Source organism: Mustela erminea, chromosome 6 (genome assembly GCF_009829155.1).
Source record: "Mustela erminea isolate mMusErm1 chromosome 6, mMusErm1.Pri, whole genome shotgun sequence".
NCBI lineage: Eukaryota > Metazoa > Chordata > Mammalia > Carnivora > Mustelidae > Mustela > Mustela erminea.
Genome location: NC_045619.1, coordinates 121,554,622 through 121,564,698, shown reverse-complemented (window position 1 = coordinate 121,564,698; position 10,077 = coordinate 121,554,622). Strand labels below are relative to the sequence as shown.

At 40.2% G+C, this 10,077-nt stretch overlaps 1 long non-coding RNA gene across 1 annotated transcript; it reads left to right on the top strand.

Annotated features, from left to right (window-relative positions):
- Positions 1–831: 831 nt before the first annotated feature.
- Positions 832–9,744, top strand: LOC116594294. Its single transcript, XR_004287145.1, has 4 exons — positions 832–871; positions 1,126–1,219; positions 3,971–4,069; positions 5,724–9,744. It is a non-coding gene; the product is annotated as an uncharacterized LOC116594294 (long non-coding RNA).
- The last annotated feature ends 333 nt before the right edge of the window (positions 9,745–10,077 follow it).

The window sequence follows — 10,077 nt, the reverse complement described above, 5'->3', positions numbered from 1 at the left end:
TCGCTGAGTTTCCCATATTCTAAAATTTTCTGATTGCATTCCTATAATATATAGCTCAACCTGTTTCTCTTTCTTGTACTTCCTGCAAACTGGGTCATGAAATCTGGAGGATTAATTATTCTAATTCATGCTTTTGGTGGAAATATTTCAAAAATATATTTCCATCAGGAGACACCTGTTATCTCATTGGCTCTCTGTGTTATCAACAATCATTAATGATCATTGGCTAGATGGACAAGTGTTATCTTCTTAAGGTTTGCCGACATAGTGAAGGTCTAATTTTATCACTCTTTCTTCATACATTAGATAAAATGCTGCCTGAGATTCCCTCATTAATTATTGTCCTGAGGTACAGTCCAAGCATGTAAGGTAAGATAACCGCTTGACTTCATTTTATGCTCATCAGTTTTCAAAATAACAAATGGATTCCTTACCATCTTCCAAATGTGACCAAAGAGATTTTTTTTAGTATCATTCATGACTAATGGACTTAAACAGAGTTGACATGTTTTAATTCATTGCAGTTAATACTTGATGCTCAAATTGTCCTGTTGGCCAATTAGAGACTCTTCAGTTTGGCTCTTAAGTTCTTTTGATGTGATGCTTTAGACTTATTTTGACATTACAAGACATTTTAGGCTTATCTCGTAAACTTCTTGCCTGAGACTTAGAGTCAGCCATTTATCCAGGAAGGCTTGGTTTCACTGACATATATATTCATAAGTATATATTTTGTTTGGTTGGGATTTTTTTCTTTTAAGTAGGTTGAACTCCTAGCATGGAGCTCAACATGGGGCTTGAACTCACAACCCTGAGATCAAAACCTGCTGTAACATCAAGAGTCAGAGGCCTAACCGATTGAGCCACCCAAGTATACCATATATTTGTATATTTTTAAATTATATTTTTAGTTCATATTTCCATTTACAATAGAAAATTTAGTTTATAGAGTTTCAACACTCCTTGAATTTTATCTTTTTTTCCCCCTCATGCTGGAAGTCTTGGTTCATTCCCAAGAACATTCACAGAACTATTTGATTTTCCTATAGAATATAAAATAGTTACAAATAACAATGCCAATATTATTAGTAAAAATAGTTCAAATTTTATTTTGTTTATTTTCAGGGTCCAGATCCCTAGGGATGTGTCACCAACTGGCCTATTTTGAAGTCACTTGAAGAACTTCCTCACTCTGTGCTTACACCACCAAATGAATGAAGTTAGTTTTCTTCATTTCATTTTGCCTTGATTTATAGGGATTGCTTTTTAAAGAAAATTTTGAATTATAATTATTATATAATTATAATGTATATATACACATTATAATGTTTAAATATTCATAATGTATATGTATAATTATATAATGTATTTATTATATATACATATATATTATATATGTTGCATCATATAACAATTATATTGTATACTGGCTTCCTTATGCCCCTCACTTAGTTTTATGCATAAATACATACTCAATGTTCTTAGCCTGACATTGTGCCAATTCTGCAACCAAATGGTTGTCTGAGTCAGAAGTGGCTTCTTCAGAAAGGGCACATAAGAACAACACTCCCTGAGTTCTTACATATTCATTAGTTTTTATATGGCTTTCAAGTTGAACGTCTCTTTCCCTGGGTGCAAAATTGTTGCCCACATTTTTACGTCTTGTAATATAAATGTTACTCCATTGTCTTATGGCATAAAATGTTGCTAATGATGAATCGCATATCAGTCTATATTCTTTCTCTAATGAGGGGCTTGGCCATTTTTGTTTTGTTGTCTAAAACACGTTTAGGTTTCTTGTGGTTTTTTTTTTCCATTTTACTTGAGTTTAATGATTTATTAAAATATGTCTCATTTTGGCCACTCTGAACTGATTTTCCAGCTTGAATATGTAGATTCAGATCCTCTTTATACTGGCAACATTTTCTTGAATAATCTATTACCTTCTATCTAATATTTCTAATCTTTTTCTTTATTTTGTTTCTGTTTTTTTTTAATTTTCTATCTCTTTTCTGTCTTTTCTCTTTTCCGTCTTTTCTTGTGATGTTGATTTGAACTTGTTCTCATTTTTGTTTCTTTCCAAAATAATAATAATAATTATTATTATTAATAATAATAATTATTATTATTTTTGCTTCCAATTCTCAACTTTTCAAGCTTTTTTTTCATCCAAACATCTCATGTTCTCTTCCCATCTTATGGCAGTCTTCCATAGCTCCTAACATTTCCTCAAATCTCTCAGCTCATTTGGAACTCTTAGTTAAGGTTTTTATTGTTTTATGGTCATATCTTTATTGTTGGATTTCACTGTCTATAAGAACAGTGTTCTCTGTCGATTATTATCTTTTTCTTTTTTTCTTTAAGACAATATCATATGGTTGCCTACACAATCATTGCTATTGCTGATGGGTTTTCTGTGCTCTTAGAGGGTAGGGTACCCTGGAATTTCCTTTCTTGCTTCAATGCCCTAGGGCTCCAGTTTCTATTGTTATTGTGGTAGGTCTCTATGGACTTGCCCTTTTTGAGACAGCTGCCTTTGCTCCTCCTTCCACTGTGGTCTGCCTCTTCTCTTTCTCTCTCTTTCTCCCTCTTGATCTCTCTCTCCCTCCTCTGTCTTTAGTGTCTTTGGTCTGTTCCATTTGCATCCAATGCACCCCAGTTTCTTTTCAGTCTGGGGATGTCCTGTAGTTTGTGCTTTATGAAAGTGGTGTTGAGTATTGAGTGTGGAAATATTAACACCTGTCATAACTTCACTGTCATAATTTCATGGCGAATGTTAGCTTGTCCAGTTACAAAGATTTCTTTATCGTTTTATCTTATTTTTTAAAGGATGTTATCTATCTATCTATCTATCTATCTAAGAGCACAAGCAGGGGGAGAGGGAGAGGGAGAAGCAGGCTCCCTGCAGGGAGCCTGATATGGGCCTTGATCTCAGGACCCTGGGATCATGACCTCAGCTGAAGAAAGGCTCTTAACTACTGCGCCACCTAGGCGCCCTTCTTTATCCTTTCAAATGCATTGTGATCTGAGCAAACAGAGAGTTTGCAGGGCATCTGGAGTTGGCAAAGCCCTTTCCCTGATTTGGTTGCTCTTGTCTGATTGGCCTGAAGAGCTCTCCGTGCTCAGAGTGGACCCCTCCCTTTGGGAGGGGCGAACTGTTGGTAATACCATTTCTGAACTGTTCACTGAAAGTCCCTTGTCCTCCTTCTTCCTCCTGTACTTGTCACTACACGTCTTGTTGCTGCTAGTGCTTTGACCCCTCCTGCTTATGGGAATAAGTTCTTGTCACTTCTGTTGTAGATGTTGTCCACGAGTTTTTGCTTTACTGTCTCATTGTTCCATTGGTTATTGCGGGGGTGATTTGGGGAGATTGAAAACCTGTATTACTGCCACTGCTACCATCTTTCTGCCTCTGGGTAATTTGGGAGCAAATGGACTGCTATAGATATTTTTAAATATATAAAACCCAAGGTGAGATTTTATTTGTTTTCTTTGGAATGGCTTTGTCCTTTTTCTCCCCTTAAACATATTAGATAATAAATCTGATACTGTTGGGAGCCACAGTGAAAATCCTTGAGTGAGATTTGGAAAATATCAAGGGTCTTGGGAGAGAATGCCGTTTTGTCTCCGTTCGTAATATTATGGAATGAATCATTCCAATCCCCTTCAAAATAAATATGAAAAATTATGACCTTTTTTCTATGATAAGCCTCTCAGAAACCTAAGCTTACAGAATGTATGAATAATCAGCCCAGCAACACCAACTGGATGAATTAAAAGGAAATGAACTTCTACACTTGCAAGATCCCTCTATTGTTACTCTGTTGCTGTATCATGCACGACTGTCAAATCTTATATCAACTTGTTTTCTTTTGAAAATGATTAATGACAACTTGTAATTTCTTATCACATGGTCTACCATCAACTTTTGTAATTGATTTCTATTTTTAAACCAACTCTATTTGTCCAGAAGGATCTGATTCTTCTTTGGGGAGTAAATAAGTGCAGTCTGTAGCCTGCAAAATCATTTCAGTTCTCAACGGCTATTGTACCTACAGCAAAGCCTACGGTAATTAACGTGCCTGCTTTCCAGGCAACAGTGCTGGCCATCACTCAGGTGCCCAAGCTGGAAACTGAGAGATTGCATTTGATTCCTTTTTCTACCCCATCACTCCTTTAAACGAGTCATCAAATCCTGATCATTTTGTCTATGAATGCCTCACATTTTCCTACTTCTCTGTGACCTTGCTGCCACCACCTCAGTCCTGATCGCCTTCCCCCTTCTCTGTGCCATCACAATATCCACGGTTCCCTCTTCTGGTACCATCTCCAAATGTCAGTTTCTCAAAGCAGAAATCTTAGTCTGTCCAGTGTTTACTTTAAAACACTTTCAAGTCTTCTTATTGATCCATAGGTAAAGTTCCGAACACTTAAGGTGGCTTTCAGAGTCCTCCCCACTCTATGTTTGAGATCAAACTGACAACATTATATTAGTTTCCGATGTATAACATAGTGATTTGATATTTGTAGATATTGTGAAATGACCCCCACTGAGTCTTGTGGCTATCCATCAGCACAGGGGACTACTCATTTTTTCCTTGTGATGAGAACTTTTAAGATGTACTGTCTCAGCAACTTTCAAAGGTATGCCACCGCATTGTTGACTAGAGTCACCATGGTGTATATTATATCTCCCGGACTTCGTTATTTTGTAACCAGCCCAACTATAGTTTCATGCCTCACAGGGGCTGACCTTTCCCTGCCTGTGCCAAGACAAGCCTCCTTGCTTCCAGGCTTCTCTCTGTGCTATTCTTTCTACCTTGTACTCTCATCGGCTCTAAATCTCCTCTTTCATCTGAGCAATTGCTGTGTATCTCTTGGGATGGAGTAAAGCAGATAACCCAGTGCCGTGGTGGGCGGGCAACATCCAATCCGTGGAGGACCTGTGTAGAACAAGATGTTGGGGATGTTGGATTTGCTCTCTGCCCTGACTGTTGGGCTGGGATGTCAGTCTTCTCACCTGGGTGCTCCTGGCTCTCAGGACTTCAGATTTGGATGAGATTCCCCACCGTTGGCTCTCGCCCTCTCAGGCCTTGAGCCATACCAACAGCCCTGCTGGGCCTTCAGTTTGCAGATGGCGGATGGGGGGGGACATCCCAGCCTTCATGATTACATGAGCTGGGACCTTATGAAAAATCTCTATTGTCTATATCTCTATTGTATATATAAGATATATATTGTATGTATCTTACTGTTTTGTAGATTATATGTAATCTTCTATGTACATTTATATATTATATATACATATTCTGTTAGTCTGTTCCTCTGGGAAATGCTAATACATTATTGTAACACAATATTTTAAAACATCAAAATCAATGTAAAAGCATCCACAGAGACCAAAATATCAGATTTTTAGGTAAAGTCAGAATCAATAACAGGACCATGCAGAGCCATCCTGGAGGCTGAGGCCAAAGGAGAGATCAATCTTAAGGATCTTGTCTCTATTTAAAATTTTGGTCTTTGCTCTCATGGATATATTTGCATTATTTTGGTGTCCTGACCTAGAGCATGAAAACATCATTTCTCTAGACATCTGAGCATTCTGGAGAGCACTGACATTTTACAGCTGAGCTGTGTCTCTCTCCCTTGCCCCACCGTCCTTGGGCCCCACTGGGGTGGCTTAAACTGCTCTTCTCTCACACCTGCTTTCCAAATAACAGGATCTGCTGAGCAGTGGGTTCCCCACCACTGCCTTCCCAGGGGACCCCTGGAAGTGGGGTTTGCTTGTGCCTGCTCCAGAGTCAGTACTCACTGAGGAGCTGCACTCCCTTGAAGAGATGACCACGGCCTCGCTAGCATCTAAAACTGGATGATCCAAGAAAGCAGCACTTCCTTTCGTGGCTCCCACCTTGATTCCCTGATTCCCTAGGGTGCAGGGAGCACAGACAAATGTACAGCAGCTGACCTGAACGCGACTTGAGCAGACGGTGGAAGAGCACTGGAGCACACACAGAAATCTGAAGAGCATTGCTCTGCAGCTTCCTGGCCTTTCTTGCCCCCCGGGAACTGGGCCCGGGCTGCTCCTCTCTGCAAGGCCTGCCTCCACCTCCTTGCTCTGAGGACACGCCTCTTTTCTCTCCCTCGGCTCCCCTCCCAGGACCCCGACCTCCTCTCTCCTGAGCTCCCATCAGAAAGCTCGGTTTCCATTCCCAGCCCTGGCACTGATTTCCCCTCTCTTTGACTGGACAAAGAAAGCCCTAATTTTGAAACCAAAGGGGCTCGGTTTTTCTGACCCAAATTCCATTTAAAACAAATGGGCAAATTCCACCCCCGCCCCCTCCCTTAGAATGCAAAGCTTTGCCATCATTCTTTCCTTAAAAAACTTGTGCACTTCTTCTCACCTTACGCGTCCATCTTCTATTTTTTAATGGCCTGCAGCTTGCAAGACACTCTACTAGAGGCATTTCAGCTATTTTTAGAAATTTGCTATTCTTACAACCATGTGAAATAGGTCTTCTCATGTCCATGTTATAGACGAGCAACTAGGGGCTCAAAACATTGTAGTATTTTGTTCAAGGTCATAAAAATAGTAAGTTGATGAAAGAATTCAAATTCAGTTCTAATTCCCAAATCTGGGCACTTGCCACTGGAGTAAGTAGCCTCATTTAATTTAGCCTCATTTTGTTTTCTTTCCTTCCTTCTCCTTCCCCTGCCCTTTTTTTTTTTTTTCCTTCCTTTCTTCTACCAATACTTACTGTAAGTCTGTAAGTCTGGCACCATTCTAAGCGCTGAGAATACATCATGTCCATGTCCTCATGAAACTTACATTTGAGTTAGAATTGTGTGAAGAGATAGACAACAAACAAATAAGCAAATGTGTATATGTGTGTTTAGTATGTGAGATGAATGCTGATCCCCACCCCTCATCCTTCCCCCCATAGAAGAAATGCAGCAGGATACGGGGCATCGGGGGTAAGGGGCAGGAGAAACTTGCTACGTTATATAGGGTATGCATAACTATATATAGAACAAGACCCACCGATTTACTCTTTATAACAATTTGAAGTTCTCCCCATCAGCTTCCCCAGATAAATCTTTCCTAAAGTGAAAAATAATTTGTCATTTATATTATTCTTCTCTCTGTAAGTTCCAAGTGCATTTAATGAGTATACAGCTATATTACGTTACTTATAGTCAAATGCTTCTCAAATGTTACCAACAACAATCTGTCCATAAGTCAAAATTTTCTGCTTCTTAGGGGGCACATCACCTCAGCAGTTTTTACAAGGTCTCAAGGGAGAAAGGCAAGTTGGATTTTATGAAGAATATGAGGCTTCGTTGAAAGTGGAGCTTTCAAAGCACTGGCTTGATCAGGATGGGGAAAGGATCATGATATTACAGTTCAGGATTGGTGGAAACAGCGGAGCAAGATCTTTCAGGCAAGAGATTTAAAGAGGGAAGGGAAGTATGAACCAAGTGTTGATGTTTTCTGGGGAAGCCTGGATGGATCTCTTGGGAATTCCCTGGATTGATCAATCAAGTCATTCCCTAGGAAGAATGTCCTAGAATTGTAATGTTATGCTATATAGCTATACAGAAAAAAGGATAGAAAAGTCATGTTCACATAGACAGTCTGATCACCTATGTAAATTGAATACCTAAAATCAGGGTTTAAAGTCCTCATGTGATTCCCGAAATCACGATATGGGTAAACCTGTTAAGTTTTGAAAAGTTGGATTTGAAAACAGCACCACGTGTCAGGATGAGCCATGATTGTCGGTTTCACATCGTTTTCTCTATTTTTTGTCAGGCCATTTCAGAGCTCTTTTGACACCCCCCCCTTTTTTTTTCTGGAATCTAGTCCCATAGTCTAAAATAAGATGAGTATTTTGTTTCTGACCTGGTTTAAATCCATACAGGCAGGTTACATGAAATATATTGCTCTGTTTGTCCACACTGGCTGTGGTTCAAGTAGGGAGGATTCTAGGCCATATGGTTTACAATTCTGTACGTTGGCACTCGATTACTAGGTCTTTCTACTCACTTGTTTTTCCCTTTTTCAACCTGGCCCCCCGTTTTATACACTGCTTCATGCAGATGCAGTCCTTTTGTGATGGTGGCAGTGGGTAGAATGGGGGTGAGGAGAAGGAATGGCTTACTTGGCAAGCTCCCCAAAATACTTTTAAAATGTTCTGGCCAATTTGGAGAAGTGGATCGTAATTCATATTTGGTAGACTTGGGTCATTCATTCTCCTTGATGCATTTCAGCGACAGCATACCTGTCAGGCCAAGGAAGTTATAAATCTTTCTCCATGTTAACATTCACATTTAATTAATACTAATGGGCACAGATGTCTCTAGGGCTAGATGATGTGGTCAAATGAAGTCTGAGAAGCAGATAATAAAGGGAGTGGGTGAGAGCATATTTCAGGATCAATCCAGTTTGATTGCCAACAGTAGTATCTTCTGTTGATATTTTCCCTATTTTGCTCTTTAGATGGCCCTTCCACGGTTTGCATTTGGGATTTTCTAAGGCTTACTTTAAAATACTAGACATCTCTCCTTTTTCTCTAGAAATGGTAGGAGAACAAACTCTGACCCATCAAAATCCTCATGCAAGACTTTAGAACTTTTACTCTCTTTTCTGACACCCATCAGTTTAATCACAGCCCCAGAGTGTCTTTCGGGGATTGGGCTAAGACAATGCCCAGAGGCTGTAATTTCTAAACCGTCCTTGGACTTAAGCAAAGTCATGTTGATGCAGCAGCACTGAATATGCAGTCATTAAGAGTCCTTTGACTATTACATGTTAAAATAATGACCTCCTTAAAGTCTCTAGGGCAAGTCTCTAGTGATATAATGAACAACCCATGCACATTTCAGAAAAGAAAAAACTAAAGACACCCAGCACAGTGTTATTTCAGTTGTGTTGAATTTCCAATGTTCTTCTAAAGTATACTGATCAGTAACGAGAAAGGAAGCTTTATTTGGCCACTCTCCCTACCTGAATCCTGCTCACCATCAGAACCAGTTAAGAGAATGCCTCATTAGGGGACTTTATAGAAAAATCCAAATGTCTTTCTACTCTAGGTCATGCCTTTCCCCAGGGATGGCCTGACTGGTGGTTGAAGTATTTGTAGACACAGGCAAAGTGTGACTAAGGGTCCAGCAAGGTCCCATTTGGCTTATTTTATACTCCTCTCCAGCTCTAGTGAAGGCACCTTTTCTTCCTTGTAGGTCTAAACGTTTTACTATTAACATGCCAGTATCTCCATAATGCCATTAAGAAATCCCCATATCTGGTTTGGCTTCTCACAGGATGGTTAACTAGGACAGGTTGCCAGCTTCCTTTCTTCAAATCAATCTTAGAGAAACTAGAAGTGAGAGAAAAGCATGGATCTGAGAAGCTAACAAAAATGGCCTGAACCTCCTCGTGGGAATGACAGGATGGTGACCTCCTGTGTATGGGTGGTTGTCAAGTGGACGGCAGACTGGAGGGAAGAGGGGTAGCTTGAGGAGGACAGTGCGAGTGAGACAAAAGGTTGTAGACAAATGTCTGGGTTCCATTCTTGTTTCTTCCTTACATGGCCTTGGGTCAGTGGTCAATGGATCCTTCACTACAGAAATCAGCTGTTACAGCCCAAGTCTCTGGTGTCAGGGCTTCTGGGGTAATATCAAGGGGGAGCAAAGGATTTACAGGAGTGGGGAGTTTATAAAAATAAGTGAGGAATGGGGTAACTGGGTGGCTCAGTGAGTTAAAGCCTCTGCCTTCAGCTCAGGTCATGATCTCGGGGTCCTGGGATCAAGCCCCACATCGGGCTTTCTGCTCGGCGGGGAGCCTGCTTCCTCCTCTCTCTCTGCCTTCCTCTCTGCCTACTTGTGATCTCTGTCAAATAAATAAATAAATAAAATCTTAAAAAAAGAAAAAGTGAGGAATGACCACCCACACTCTGGCAATGTGCTCACTTCTGTGTCTCTGAACATCCAGGGCTAGTAGATTGCAACAGAGGGGAATCACCTACTCACATGCCTATTCTTTTGAGGGGTTCAAAGATGACTCTCCAACCAGAACGA